This window comes from Geotrypetes seraphini, chromosome 15, assembly GCF_902459505.1.
Source record: "Geotrypetes seraphini chromosome 15, aGeoSer1.1, whole genome shotgun sequence".
NCBI classification, from domain to species: Eukaryota; Metazoa; Chordata; class Amphibia; order Gymnophiona; family Dermophiidae; genus Geotrypetes; species Geotrypetes seraphini.
In genome coordinates this window covers 1270405-1286430 of record NC_047098.1, presented here as the reverse complement: position 1 = coordinate 1286430, position 16026 = coordinate 1270405, and the positions used below count along the sequence as shown (strand labels likewise).

General features: G+C 43.0%; 1 protein-coding gene across 5 annotated transcripts in view; it reads right to left on the bottom strand.

The window, feature by feature from the left end:
* PAX7 (paired box 7) overlaps positions 1-16026 on the bottom strand; it is a 129575-nt gene that overhangs the window by 18495 nt on the left and 95054 nt on the right. The gene's annotated exons all lie outside the window — the stretch shown is intronic.

The following is a 16026-nucleotide window of genomic DNA, read 5'->3' as shown; positions in this document are numbered from 1 at the left end:
GGAGCCTCTCATGAGGAACTTTGTCAAAAGCTTTCTGAAAATCTAGATCCACTACATCTACCGGCTCAACATTTTACGCATTCTCCCTGGATTTTTTAATATGCTGCTTAGATTTAAGTGCTCTCCCGCAATGCGTGTGGAACTTAATTGGCTAACGAGCTGCTGACCATCAGTAATTGGATGCTATCCAATTACTCATGTTAATTAGCACCAATTAGGAGTTGCACATAGGGTTGTGTGTCTAGATCTCCATAGTGTGCAACCCAAAAGGGAGAGTGGCCAGGTCGGCCTGGACTTTATACCAGGTTTGAAAAATAAGATCATAAGGTCCATAAGGTCCATCAAGCCCAGTATCCTATTTCTAACAGTGGCCAACCCCCAAGTCACAAGATCCTAAGAGTAAAACAGATTTTATGCTGCTTATTTTAGGAATAAGCAGTGGATTTTCCGAAGCCATCTCAATAATGGCCTATGGACTTCTCTTTTAGGAAATTATCCAAACCTTTTTTAAACTCCGCTAAGCTAACTGATTTCACTACATTCTCTGGCAAAGAATTCCAGAGCTTAATTACATATTGTGTGAAGAAATATTTTCTCTGGTTTGTTTTAAATCTACTACTTAGTAGCTTCATCACATGCCCTCTAGTCCTTGTATTTTTGGAAAGAGTAAACATGTGATTTACATCTACCCTTTCCACTCCACTCATTATTTTCTAGGCCTCTATCATATCACCCCTGAGCCATCTCTACTCCAAACTGAAGAGCTTTAGCCACTTTAGCCTCTCCTTAGAGGGAAGTCATCCCATCCCTTTTATCATTTTCATTGTCCTTCTCTGTACCTTTTCTAATTCCTCTACATCTTTTTTGAGTTACGGCGACCAGAACTGCACACCATATTTGAGGTGTGGCCATACCATAGAGCGATACATTTTCATCTTTGTTTTCCATTCCTTTTCTGATCATTCCTAACATTCTATTTGCTTTTTTAGCTGCTGCTGCTGCACATTGAACTGAGGGTTTCAACGTATCCTCAACAATGACACCTAGATCCTTTTCCTAGGCAGTGACTCCTGACACAGAACCCAACACCACCTAGCTATAGTTCAGGTTCCTCTTTCCCACATGCATCACTTCACACTTGCTCACATTAAATGTCATCTGCCATTTTGACACCCAGTCTTCCAGTCTCACAAGGTCCTCTTGCAATTTAACAACTTTGAACATCGTTTGTGTCATCAACAAATTTTATTATCTCACTAGTGGTCTCAAACTTGCGGCCCGCCAGGTACTATTTTGAGGCCTTCGGTTTATTTATCATAATCACAAAAGTAAAATAAAATAGTTTCTTGATCATACGTCTCTTTAGCTATAAACTATAATATTATTATTAGGACTTAGCCAAAAGGAAAGATTTATCTATATATATATAAAATCAGAGGTATGTATGTGTGTGTGTGTGTGTATGTGCCGCGATCACGCAAAAACGGCTTGACCGATTTGACCGAAACTTGGTATGCAGATCCCTCACTACCTGGGGTGATATGTTCTGGGGGTCTCGCAGCCCACCTGCACACGTGGGCGGAGCTACACACATAACATCTGATTTCACCCATTCATGTCAATGGAAAATATGTAAAAAGCTGCCATTCTCACAGTAATTCTAAAACGGCTTGACTGATTTGAACGAAACTTGGTATGCAGATCCCTCACTACCTGGGGTGATATGTTCTGGGGGTCTTGCGGCCCACAACTCTATGTTGCTTGCTCAAGGGTGGGTTCACCCAACAATTTATATGTTCTTGCTCCTGGAGGTGAAACTAAAAATGTTTATAATCACGTTTTGCGTTAGTTGTATTGTATTCATTTTGTCAAATATTTCACATTATAATTTGAATATTGTACTTTTTATTAAGCTGTAAAAAAATACTTTCATTCACCACTATAAAGTATCTTTATTTGAATCCATTTACAGTGTTATTGCTATAATTAAATACCCGTGCAACGCCGGGGCATCAGCTAGTAAACTATAAAGAGTTTTACCTCATGCAAAATTGTCATTTCTTTAATAAGACATTAACTATTTTTTTTTCTGCGGCCCTCCAAGTACCTACAAATCCAAAATGTGGCCCTACAAAGGGTTTGAGTTTGAGACCACTGCTCTAGATGTTATGTTAGCTTTTTTTGTATCTGCCACAATAGAAGTTCAGAGGGAGTCACAATACTTTCTAAAAAATACATCAATTTGCACATGGTTCAAATTATATACAGAGACGATCACAAATCAAAAACAATTAAACTATAAGTTTTTAACTCTACGAAAAACGATAGAAGTTGTTACATGAATTTCTAAAGAAAGTGAGTTCCATATCTGTACTACACAATAAAAATAAGATTTATGATGTACCTGTTTAGACTTTTATACCCTTCATAGATGGAAAAATGAACAGTATATGATCATAACTATAGTGGCAAAATTTTCTCCTAATATTTTAATAAATCTTGGTAAGCTTTCTGGAACTTCTCTATACAAGATCCTAAAAGCTAGAGAGCTTAATTTAAATTCCACAGGAATCAAATATGGACTTATAAAAATCAGTCTCACTGTTGTGTTCTGTATCAAACGAAGTTTCCTCATCAATCTTGGATTTTACTGAACTCCGCTGGTGAGGTAAATGCTCCAACGCTCACAGAATTCCTATAAGCGTCGGAGCATATTCCTCACCGGCCCACAGTAGAAATCTCTATCGCGGGTTAGTAAAAGGAGCCTCAAATTAACAAAAATTCCCCAAAACAGATAATTGCAATAATCCAATAAAGACAAAACAATTGATTGGACCAATACTCTCTAATGTCGGAAAATATAAGATCGAACATGACAGCTGTCTCAATGAAAAAATAAAGATTTTTGAGCTTCTTCATTATCATGATTTTCTAGATTCAATGAGTTGTCTAAATTGACACCTAGGACCTTACAAGAAATTTCAAATTTAAAGCTGGTTGCATTAGCCAAACAGATACTGTAGAATGTGGAATAAGTTGTTTTTGTAAAATAAACCATAATCATTTGGTTTGTATTTATTTAATTTAAGATGATAAAGTCAAAATAACATTTAACAACTTATCAGAAATGTCATCTAAATTCAGATTAACAGAAATCAGCAAAAATATATCATCCGTATCTGAAACAATCCATTCTCCAGGACCATTATGATTGTATTAATGGTGTCATGAAAATATTGTAGACCAGTAGAGAAATGGGGGATTCTGAGGGGACCCCACATGGTGGAATCCAATGATTAGAAAGCATCCCATCATTAAATACTCTATACGTCTGTTGGTCAGAAAGCCCCCAAATCACTGATAAATATGTCCCAGTACAGACCCCTTGGGAACCCCAGTATCTACCCTTCTCATTTGAGAATATTGAGAATTTAACCCTATTCTCTGGTTTTTAACTAGTTCTTAATCCATAATAGGACATTACCTCCTATCCCGTGACTTTCTAATTTCCTCAGGAGTCTTTCATGAGGTACTTTGTGAAATGCCTTCTAAAAGTCCAGATACACAATATCGACTGGTTCACCTTTATCCAAATGTTTATTCCTCCCTTCGAAGAACTGTAGTAGATTGATGAGGCAAGATCTCCTTTGACTACATCTATGTTGGCTTTGTCTCATTAATTCATGCTTATGTATATGCTCTGTAATTGTTTTCTTTATAATAGTCTCTACCATTTTGCCCATCATTGACATCAGACTCCCTGATCACTTCTGGATCCCTATTTTAAAAATTGGCAGTACCTAGTTCATTTTTCAGTTCTATCAGTATTCTATCAGTATTCTGGTCCAGGTGATTTGCTACTCTTCAAACATTTTTAGAACTGATGGAAAACAGGTGCGTAGGCATGAGAATAAGGGTTGGTTCATCTGATGACTTGTAGACACTAGACCCAGCACCTGTTTTCCTTCTCCCCCCCCCCAATCATCAGACCAGATCCAGCAACTGTCTCCCTTCCCTTCAGCTTCAGCCGGTCCACCAGCCCAAGCAACCCCCTCCCCCCTTCATGGGAGCAGCAGCAATCACCCCTCACAAATACAGCAGCACCCCCTCCCTCCCTATTGCGGGTCTAACAAAGGGGCCGACGGGGGAGTCGCAGATTTTTTTTTGCCGGTAGCTGCAATCGAGAACAAAGGAGGGAGGATACAAGGGAGGGAGCTGTTGGGCACACAACAGGGAGGGAGGGAGGGGGGCTGCTGGACCTCTCATCGCGAGGGGGGCTGCTGGACCTGCAATCGCGAAGGGGGCTGCTGACTGGGAGGGGTGGGTAGGGAGGTAACTCACAGCAGATTCTTTACTGCGGGGACAAGGCCATTCACCGCTCCATGGGGCAGTGAAAAGCCTTATCCCCATACCTGCAGCAACCAATTGATTTTTCCCCCCCATTCCTGCGGGATACCCACGGCTAGCTGCGGGAAACAGTCACCATGGAAAATCTAATAGAGGGGCATCAAGTGATCTTGATGTCCTAGTTGGAGTATACAGAATGGTGCTGGCCCAGATGATAGGCTTTGAGTTAAGCAGAGAACTTTGAACACAATGTGATAATGTGCTGGTAACCAGTGTAGTCTAATAAACAATGGTGAATTTTGAAGGGTTTACCAGCATATATCGTGTTGCAATAGTGAAGATGAGATATTAAAATTGCCTGAATCAAAGTGTGAAAGAAAGAAAAGTTTAGTGCAAACCATGGAGTGTCCGCAAAATAAAAAATATAACAAATAGCCAAGTTAGCTGTTTCTCGCCAGCTGCGTTAATTAGAGCAACAAATTTCCTAAAAATAACAGTAAGAAATAAAATCAAGTGCTGTGGCAGAACCATGACAACAACCCAGCAAGAGGGAGGGAGGGAGGGAACTGATCTGAGCTTCCCGGGGCTATAATAGCTGCATCTCTCCCCTCCCCTGATGTTGAGTTGGCCACTTATCACATGGGCTTCCCTCGCCAAAAATTATTTGAAAAAATACCGCCCAATCAGAGCGAATGGCTTTGACTTCAGGTAACCTTTACACAGGCCCCTCCCCTCCCCCATGTGCTAACTGCACTGCCATGTAGCCAATCCAGGCTAAGATGGGGGGGGGGCTTGGGAGACGCCCCCTCCACCTCTCAAATCTGCCCTTGAGTCCTCCTGAGCTGGTATGCGTAATTGAAAAATTCATGAACATTCAACATATTTGTAACCGCTCGTATGTTGTCCTGCATGTCTGTTACATGTCAGCCTCATGTAATGAAGTGACAAACATGGTTCACATATGTCAGCACACCGTAAAACCTTTAGGGCACAGGTTCATTAGAAATGCAGAGAAAGGGATTAGAGTCAAGAGAAAATGGCGATTTTGTTTTAAAGATAATAATTGCATAAATTTAATTAAGACATTTCCATGCTGCAAACGGTCGTTTCTGGCCTTGCAAAGCAAGCGAGATCAGCTCTTTCTTTTTCCTTGTGCCTCACAATCTCTTCCCCCCCCCCACCCCCCCAGCCTCACTTAATGAAGGACAGAAAGCAAATGACAGAAGCGATTTGTCACCTGAAGCGGTGTCAGATGCCTGATTGACTGCTGGAGTTGTGACATGGAGTCAGGTCTCTCTCTCTGTGAGTGAGGGCTTTGGAAAGAGACTGTTGGTTGCTAATTGAGGGACATCAGGAGACAGATTGACTGTGACAGCTACTGGGCAATGACAAGGACCAACAGGAGAGGCCGATTAACAGCCGCACAAACAAGCTGTCACATCTCACAACACGTTAACGCTGAACACTGCGGATATCACTTGAAGCTCATTAACCTCTCTCTCTCTCCTTTAATTTAATTTTTAAACGGTGCTGCACCTCCCTCTGTCTTTATTTGCCCTACACTTCATATGGCAGCACCTTCCCTTGGTCAGTCAGAGGTAGATGACGGCCGTCGACAATGTGAAAGCCTGCGTGTCTGTGCTTAGGGAATCAAGGCTTATCTTACACCTGGAGGTAGGGCAACAACTCCTTCTTCATCCTCCAACTAGGCACAGAAGTCAAACCCGGCCCCGCTAGAATCAAACACGTCCCTGGTAAGATCCATTCTGCTCCCACCCATTCCTGCAAGTTTCAAGTTTTATTCGACTTTGATGAATCGCTTATTTAGCTTTACTAAATGAGACACAAAAATTGTTAAAATATAAACATATATTCTACTCATAACCTTCAAAGGAAGTTATTTAATTTAATTATGCTACTAAAGTATGTTAGATGTTCTGGCAGAAACCGATTTACAAAGTAATTCTTCCCAATTAACATTTCCAAATAAGCAAAGGCACTTTATTCGTTTGGAAATATTAATTGGGAAGAACCCATACTTTGTAAATGGATCTCTGCCAGAGCCTCTATTGTACTCTAGCCGAGGAGGATCCCCCTAGCTCTGTCAACTGAAGACTTCCTCTGAAGGTAGCCAAAACTCCCTTTGACCAAACTTAACAGGAGGCAACAATGTTCCGAAGCCACAGATGCTGGGGGAAAGACATGGGGGAAGCCACTGCTTGCCCTGAATTGGTAGCATGGAATATTACCACTCCTTGGGTTTTGGCAAGATACTAGGGATCTGGATTGGCCACTGTGAGATCAGGCTACCATTGGTCTGACCCAGTAAGGCTATTCTTAGGTTCTTAGTGGCTCAAGGATGCTGCCAGCAATTGCTATATTTGGTAGAAGGGAGTTGAGGCCACCTTTGGAGGAGGTCCTTAGCTGGTGGTGCTTAGGGATCCCCACCAGCTACAGCAATAAATTTCAGTCAATAAATTCAAAATAAAATGCCTTTTTCTTACTTTTGTTGTCTAGACATTTATTTTTCCATCAGTTAGGTTTCAGTTTCTCTTCTTTGCTTTTCTGTCATCGTCTAATTCTCCATCAAGTGGTTGCTGTCCATTTGTCTTTTCTTCTCTCTCTTGTCTTGTTCCATTCCCTCCTTACGACTGTCTCTAACATATTGACCTTTCCATTTAGCTCTTTCCTTTCTACCTTAGTCCACTCACATTTCATCCTGTTTCTCCCTTCTCGTTACTTTTCAGCTACCTATCAATTTCCATCTTCTTCTTTCACCTACTCTTCTGTTCCCTTCCATCTTCAATCTACTCTCCATTACCATATTTTTTATCCACTTTATTCGCTTTCCTCTGGTCATTAATTTCCCTGCCAACTCCCCTCTTCTTCATGGTGCCACCATTCCTAACTTCTCCCTTCCTTCACCCTTCCTGCCTAGCATCTGTTCCTTCTCCCCTCCCTACCCTCGAAACCTGAAATCTCCCTGTCCTTTCCACTCCACCCCCCTCACAAGCATCCTTCTGTCCCTCCTATCATTGCAAGTTGTTATACTTACAAAAAATTTGATAATTAAGAATAATAAAAAATAATAGCCTTACTGGGTCAGAACAACGGTCCATCAAGCCCAATAGCCCGTTCTCATGGTGGCCAATCCAGGTCCCCAGTACCTGGAAAAAACCCAAAGAGTAGCAACATTCCCTGCAAGCAGTGGCTTCCCCCATGTCTTTCTCAATAACAGACTATGGACTTTTCCTCCAGGAACTTGTCCAAACCTTTCTTAAAACCAGCTACGCTATCCGCTCTTACCACAACCAGAGCTTAACTATTCTCTGAGTGAAATTTTTTTCCCCTCCTATTGGTTTTAAAAGTATTTCCCTGTAACTAGTCTTTGTAATTTTTGACGGAGTGAAAAATCGATCCACTTGTACCCGTTCTACTCCACTCAGGATGTTGTAGACTTCCGTCTCTTTTCTAAGCTGAAGAGTCCTAACCGTTTTAGTCTTTCCTCATACGAGAGGAGGGGCTCTCTAGTTCAGAGCCAAGGCATACAGGGGGCCTCCATTTACACACCTGGAGGGGGTGTGACAGGAGCCTAAGAAAAGTAGGATGATTCATATAACTGGGTATATGGTTAGGTGTTATTGACTCCTGTTCAAGTCCTAGTGACAGATCTAAAAAGAGATTGGTTTTGTGCTAGCCCAGAAAGGTCCTCCAGCATCATCCCCATGGTTGTTTTCAACGTGACCAGCCATCTGATTGCAGGTCGCCCTCTTCGCCTGGTTCCTCCGATCTTCCCAAATATGATGTCCTTCTCCAGTGATCTCTCTCTTCTGACGGTGTGACCAAAATAGGACAGTCGTAACTTCATTATTTGGGCTTCGAGGGACATAGCCGGTTTGATCTCTTCCAGAATCGATTTGTTAATTTTTCTGGCAGTCACAGCACTCATAAAATCCTTCTCAAAAGCTTTGGTGCTGGAGAAAGATTTTATGCGTGCCATGGACCACCAGAAGAACTGAGTGCACTGTATATGTGTGCCTAACATTTAATTGCTCCCTTGTCCACCATCCATAGAGATGTTCTTGATGCAAGTATCTAAGTGGGTCAATAGTATATTAAATAGTAGATTTAAAACAAACCGGAGAAAAAATTTCTTTATATAATGTGTAATTAAACTGTGGAATTCATTGCCAGAGAATGTGGTAAAATCAGTTAGCTTAGCAGGGTTTAAAAAAGGTTTGGATAATTTCCTAAAAGAGAAGTCCCATAAGCCATTATTGAGTTGACTTGGGGAAATCCACTGCTTATTCCTAGGATAAGCAGCATAAAATATGTTTTACTACTTGGGATCTAGCTGGGTACTTGGGACCTAAGTTGGCCACTGTTGGAAACAGGATACTGGGCTTCGGTCTGTCCCAGTAAAGCAGCTCTTATGTTCACATGCGGCCCCTAGTTAAATGGCATTGAAAGTTAGGTGCTGGGACAAATCTCTACCAAGGGATCTCCGGGTTGAATATTTTTTTTATAGAATCATGCTTATTGCACATTTGCACGCTCATGTGGGCACAAGGGCTTACACTTGCTGAAACCTGGTGCAAGAATTCTGGCACGCAAGTTGGGTGCGTAAGCCTCGTATTCTATGATATTATGAGTGACCCACTCATGGCCTCTTTTGGGTTGTACATAACACTTTGGGAATACACTGTTATAGTATAGCGTGAACACAGATCCAAATTATTTCCAACTAATGTCAATCAATTGTTAATGGGTTAATTGGTGGATGGATCTCAGATTTGCATCCAGGGATATGTAAGTAAGTAGATACCGGTTCCATTTCACCCAGGCTAATGGAAGAATCACTACTGTCTGATCAGTGGAGTGATTTCACCGAGGACAAGTGTGAAAATTGCTGATAGGATCACGTTTCAGTCCTCTACTGGGCCTGGAAAACCTCTCGGACCCTCTCACTGCAGGGCTAGCAGACACCCTTTTTCTTTCAGCTCATATCACTTCTTCATAAATGATCAGGGAGTAGGAAATGTGCTTTGTTGACAGTGGAAATGCTTCAGCAGTACAGGGTGGGCAGCAGGAGCCGGAGGATGCTTCATTGCATTTCCAACCAGTTTAATGAGTTGGGAAAAGCTGGATTAGAAAGGGTGTGCTGCTTTTGGAGGGGTGCGTGTGTGTCAGCCGCAGAGCTCACGACCATATTCATTGCAAGGAAAGCATCAGGGGAGAGGGCAGGTGAGAAATGTCAGGGCAAATCGTTCTTGACAGTGTTAATATTTGCACCTTCTAACAATAATTACAAGTAAATAAATAGTGAAATGACTCTCAGCTGGAGGCTACATTTAAAGAGCAGACGCAGCTCTCAGCCAGCTGAGCACCCAGCCTTTTCTCTCTCTCACTCCCTTTCTCTCTCTCTCTCTCTGTTGCTCCCTTTCTCTCTCTCTCTCTCTCTCTCTCTGTCCATTTTTTTCTCTCTCTCCCTTTCTCTCTCTCTCTTGCTCCCTTTCTCTCTCTCTCACTCCCTTTCTTTCTCTCTCTCACTCCCTCTCAATCTCTTGCTCCCTTTCTCTCTCGCTCCTTTTCTCTCTCTCTCACTCCCTTTCTCTCTCTCTCTCTTGCTCCCTTTCTCTCTCTCACTCCCTTTCTTTCTCTCCATCTCTCTCTTGCTCCCTTTCTCTCTCTCTTGCTCCCTTTCTCTCTCTCTCTCTCTTGCTCCCTTTCTCTCTCTCTCTCTCTCTCCATTTCCCTCTCTTTTTCCCTTTCTCTCTCTTGCTTCCTTTCTCTCCCTCTCCCGCTCCCTTTCTCTCTCTCACACTCCCTTTCTCTCTCTCTTGCTCCCTTTCTCTCTCTCGCTCTCTTTCTCTCTCTCTTTCCCATTCTCTCTCCTGCTCCCTTTCTCTCTCTCTCACACCCTTTCTCTCTCTCTTGCTCCCTTTCTCTCTCTGTCCATTTCTTTCTCTCTCTCTCGCTTCCTTTCTTTCTCTCTCTCTTTCCCTCCCTTTCTCTCGCTCTACTATCCCTCTTGCTCTCTGCCTCTCTGTTCATACTCTTGCTGTTGCTCTGTCTCTTTCTCTCTTTTTCTCTCTTTCACGTTCACTTTACATATTTATATCCAGTTCACTCCCTGTGGTACTCATGGGGTTAGCTATTCAAATTATGTCTGGGTGGAAGGAGGAGACCGAGTTGTCAGTACATACTTGGTACAATGCTGTATATCTGGTAAGGAAGTACAAAGAGATTGCTTTATGGAGAAGAAGGAATATACAAATTTTTTTGACGGTCTCGGCACTTCTAGATGCTTTTTCTCACTTTGCATGTGTATATTTTTGGGAACTGAATAGAATCATAGAAACATGACGGCAGATAAAGGCCAAATAGCCCATCCAGTTTGCCCATCCGTAGCATCCACTACCTCCTCCTCTCCCTATTGGCTAAGGCTCTTAACATTTGCATCTCCTCTTCCTATAGGCTAAGGCTCTTTACACCTGCATTGTGAGGTCATAGAGCTTTATGGTTAGAGAAACATGACGGCAGATAAAGGCCAAATGGCCCATCGGCAGCATCCACTATCTCCTCCTCTTCCTATTGGCTAAGGTTCTTAACATTTGCATCTCCTCTTCCTTTAGGCTAAGGCTCTTAACACCTGCATTGTGAGGTCAAAGAGCTTTATGGTTAGAGAAACAGACTAAGATCGAGATTGGTCATTACATAAAGGGGCTCAAAGGAGGGTTACAGAAAAGGGGGAGGCAGTCTGTTAGAGACAGTTTAGCTGAAAAGGAGGCTCTTCACCGCTCTTCGTAATGTCATCAGTGAATACATTTTACCAAGGTCAGCAGCGCATCAGAAGGGAGCTGAGGCTGGCGCTCAAGAAGAGGAGAAGAATGGAGGGCACATGGCGCCAACCTCCCTCGCTATGCCACTGCTTAGGTGCCTTTTACAGAATCACGCCCTCTAGCGCCTAACTTAAAACGTAAGTCAGGGTTTTATAGGCCTATATTATGGCTGCTTAAGTCCTTTAGAGAACCGCGTGTAGTGGCGCTTAAGTCCTTCTCTGCCCCAAAACATGCCTACTTCAGAGTTAGGCGCCTATCACCCAATTCATTTTCATTTTTTTAAATTAGGAGGAACGCTCTTTCGGAGTCTGTCATAGGGGAAAACACCCTCCAGGGATTCAAGACAAAGTTAGACAAGTTCCTGCTGAACCAGAACCTACGCAGGTAAAGTTATTATTGGTTAGGGCGCTGGTCTTTGACTTGAGGGCCGCTGCATGAGCGGACTGCTGGGCACGATGGACCACTGGTCTGATCCAGCAGTGGCAAATCTTATGTTCAAGCTCATACGTGATGTCAATTTACTAACTGTGGTACTGGCAGGTGCCTCATAGAATTTACCCCAAAGGGTCCACTTGTGTCTTGATTTCTGGGAAGGTAAGTCTAGACCGCTGATCTTCTGTGGTTCCGTCATTTGTGGCATGACATTGCTCCAGCGCAGTTCCTTGAACAAAATCTAGATACCTCCAAAATCATAAAGGAAGGCTGTTATAGGGGAAATCACCCTTCAGGGATAAGTTCCTGCTGTGAAGAACATACGCAAGTAAGGCTAGACTCAAATAGGGCACTGGTCTTTGACTTAAGGGCCACCGCGAGAGCATACTGCTGGGCACGATGGACCACTGGTCTGACCCAGCAGCGGCAAATCTTATGTTCAAGCTCATACGTGATGTCAATTTACTAACTGTGGTACTGGCAGGTGCCTCATAGAATTTACCCCAAAGGGTCCACTTGTGTCTTGATTTCTGGGAAGGTAAGTCTAGACCGCTGATCTTCTGTGGTTCCGTCATTTGTGGCATGACATTGCTCCAGCGCAGTTCCTTGAACAAAATCTAGATACCTCCAAAATCATAAAGGAAGGCTGTTATAGGGGAAATCACCCTTCAGGGATAAGTTCCTGCTGTGAAGAACATACGCAAGTAAGGCTAGACTCAAATAGGGCACTGGTCTTTGACTTAAGGGCCACCGCGAGAGCATACTGCTGGGCACGATGGACCACTGGTCTGACCCAGCAGCGGCAAATCTTAGGTTCTTATATTGTTTCTTCTGCAATAGCTACTGTCTCTGGTAAAGAAGCACTTCTGATCCTGTATGTCTAAAATGATTTTTCTTTCTCATTTTTTCCAAGGCTGGTGGGGACCATTTGGAAGGCTGTGAATGAATCAACCAGCTCACACCTGTCAGCATGCTATCTGGAACTAACCGGAAACACTTGCTTCTGGGTGACCTTTCACCTCTGGCAAGCATAAGCCATTTCACAAACCATCTCACCAGGGCTGTAGCAATGAGACCCTCCAAGTTCATTAACAGAAGAGAAGAAAATAAGAATCGCATGTAAGGAGGGAAAAGATCCACTCGTGCCAGGCAGCTAGAGAGTGAGTGACAGGGGGCTGGATAAACCCATTTGGATTCCAAGCTGGCAGGATCACAACAGATGCAGCAGAAAAAGAAGCCTAGGGCCATGGGGTCTGCCTGAGAATTCCCGTCATTCCAGCTCAGGGAATATCTGCAGGATGTCTTCTCTTCCCACGAGGGTAGCTGAATACACGGGCCCCTCTTTCTCAGTTTCTACTCTTAGCTTCCAGTGGTTTTTCCAGAGTTGCTGTCTGGTCCATCACCCTACCACATGCACCCAGCACACAGGAGAACATGCCAGACTGAGCACTGCTAGGGGTTAATTTTAAGGAACAGGTTCTCTGAGAAAAGAATATTTTAGGTCACTGCAGGGGTACACAGGCAAAAAAAAAGAAGGTGCACAGCAAAAGAACACCTCATTTTATACGATATATGTATAGAAAATGCAGAGCTCCAGTCTACATATGCACTTTTATCAATTGCACACACACACAAGCACATGTGTACTTTAAAAATTAGACACGTTCACATGTAAGACCAATGTGTCAGAATGTAGAGCGGAACAAATGAGCCTAGTTCTCAGCGTATCTATCACTAACCTACGTTTGCATTTGTTGCCTCCTCTCCGGGTCCCAGGCCTCTACCCTCTGCTCTCTTTTTCTGCCTTCTCTAGCTCTTACTTCCCCCTAAAGACCTGGATGTAAGAAGCTGAGCTCTACAGCCAAGGCCATCAGAACCAGGCCAACATTATCCAACTCACTGGGCAAACCTTAACTTATCCTACTCCCCTCTCAGGGGAGGGAAGAGAGTGGGATACACAAGGGCATAATTGTGTGTCTGTGCATCGAGGGCTTGTGCCAGTGCTGAATCCAGTTTTCTCTTCACCTCAGAAGGGGGAGGGCAGCAGTTAGGAAACGAGAAATCGAAAAGAAGGGAGATGAGATGCATCATTCCTGTCCCACTGGCTCTGCTGCTGCCTTCTAAGAAGACCGGTCCATGCGGATAGCGTAGCTGGTTTTAAGAAAGGTTTGGACAAGTTCCTGGAGGAAAAGTCCATAGTCTGTTATTGAGAAAGACATGGGGGAAGCCACTGCTTGCCCTGGATCGGTAGCATGGGTTTTGACCTAGATTGGCCACCGTGAGAACGGGCTACTGGGTTTGATGGACCATTGGTCTGAGCCAGTAAGATTATTCTTATTAATGGTTCCAAGTTCTCGGCAGCAGGATCTGCCCTTGATTCAAAATCTTGATGGAGCCATGGTTTCTGTGGGCCACCCATTCCAATGTGCTTATATAACAAACACACAAGTTGCCTACAGTCCCTATATAAACAGGAATAAAATAGGTGCATTTCTGGACATTTTGATAGGGCAGTTTTTTTTTTCTCTCTGGTCTGTTTCTGGAGTAGACCTATGATTATAAATTAGACTCTTTAGTGGAATTGTGTACTTCTAGAGCACTTATCCTTTTGGATTTTGAGGTCCACTTTATAGCTTTTGGGTCTGGCTCAACTGACCATCTAACACAAAGAGTTGGGAGACATTTTGGCGTTTTTGTCTTTACAATTTAGTATCTGTGTCTTTCCTTCCCTAAATTTTTTTATAGTTGGATATTATTTGTGGGAGCTTTATTGTGGCTCAGATGTGGAACAGCGGCTTCCGCTTATCAGCAGATCAGAGGTCGATCATCTTGCAAGCCCAGCCATGTCACAGACAGAAGAAGGACTGGTAGAAAAACCCCAGATTGGATCTCACTCAGTAATTAAATGGGACTTACACAGTGCCGATTTGGTTGAGTACTGTAGAAAGAGATTATCCTGAGGGGTCTTAGAGAACGGATTGCCCCTAAATTGTTTGCTGGAGATGCAGAATTTGTGGGAAGATGGAATAATATTTTAAACCAGTGTTCACTGGATCTACTGCTTCTTTTTATTCAAACTCTGCAGAGTAAATTAGAACAAGGAAAAGAGTCAAGAAAGAAAGATTTATGCAGGACAGAGGGAACAAATGAAGCTTACAAGGGGTTTGAAGAGCATTTAGAAAAATATTGGAGAGAGATTCGGGGGGGCCGAAATTAAGAAATTTCAAAGAGACTCTAAAGATTTCAGTACTGGCTATATCTATAATTGGATGAAACCTAAAGATAATACTAGGAAACCAAATAAGAAGAAGGTAGGACTTGGATTTACATCTGCATCTTCGAGTGGAGATGATGAGGAGAATGACAAGACGGGGGAAACATTCCATGACATAACCTCAGAGTCGAAGGGGGTGGAGATCACAAGGATGGGGACGGATCCCAGGGGGGCATCAGGGCAGACCACAGACCAGATCCAGGAACAGACAAGATTCTTTGTGATTAAATTGTCTAATCGTGAGTTATCCCCCAGTGAAAAGAAAGTATTGGAGAAAGATCTTTCGTTTGTGCCAACAAAGCGGCATGACGCTTTCCAATTCCGGGTGGATTTACAGAAATTTATTAGGAAGATCCAAATTAGACTCTTCTTTAAAGATGATATTGGGTTTGGGGGGGGGGAGTTCGGGGCTGGGGGGTTGTTTCTTCTGTTTTACCTCTACAACACATTGACTTTTGTATTCCTGGAAGCTTTTTCATTGCCATTGTTGTCTTTGTTGTTTGATGTTTCCTATTCCTTCTAATAAAAAGATTTGAACGTAAAGATGATATTGGGTTTATAAAAAACTTTTCTGGAATTTTTGAGAAAAGTGATTGGTCTCCCCAGGGCCCTATAGGAGCAGTGTGGGTTTGAATCCATAACCCCAAGGTGCCAAGGCTGTAGCTTTAACCACTGCACCACTCTAGAAATCAAAATGTGAGTCAAGTACAGGACAATCAAGCTATCGTGACATCACTGATGAGGTTGGTTCTTAGGCATTGGTGGAATGAGGCATTATGATGTTGCAATTCCAGTTCTGGTTATCAGAGGCTCAAACTTTTCACACTATTTATTTATTCAATTTTCTATAGAATTCTTCCATAGGAGCTCAGAACGGTTTAAATTAATTTATTCAGGTACTGAAGCATTTCTCCCTGTCTGTTCCAGTGGGCTCACAATCTGTCTAATGTACCTGGGGCAATGAGGGGGGTTAAGTGACTTGCCCAGGGTCAGAAGGAGCGGCGTGGGATTGAACCCAGAACCCCAGGGTGCTGAGGCTGCAGTTTCACCCCTAGATGGCCAAAACAGCAAACAAGATGCTAAGAATTATTGGAATAGGGCTGGTAAACAAGGCTAAGAATGTTATAATGC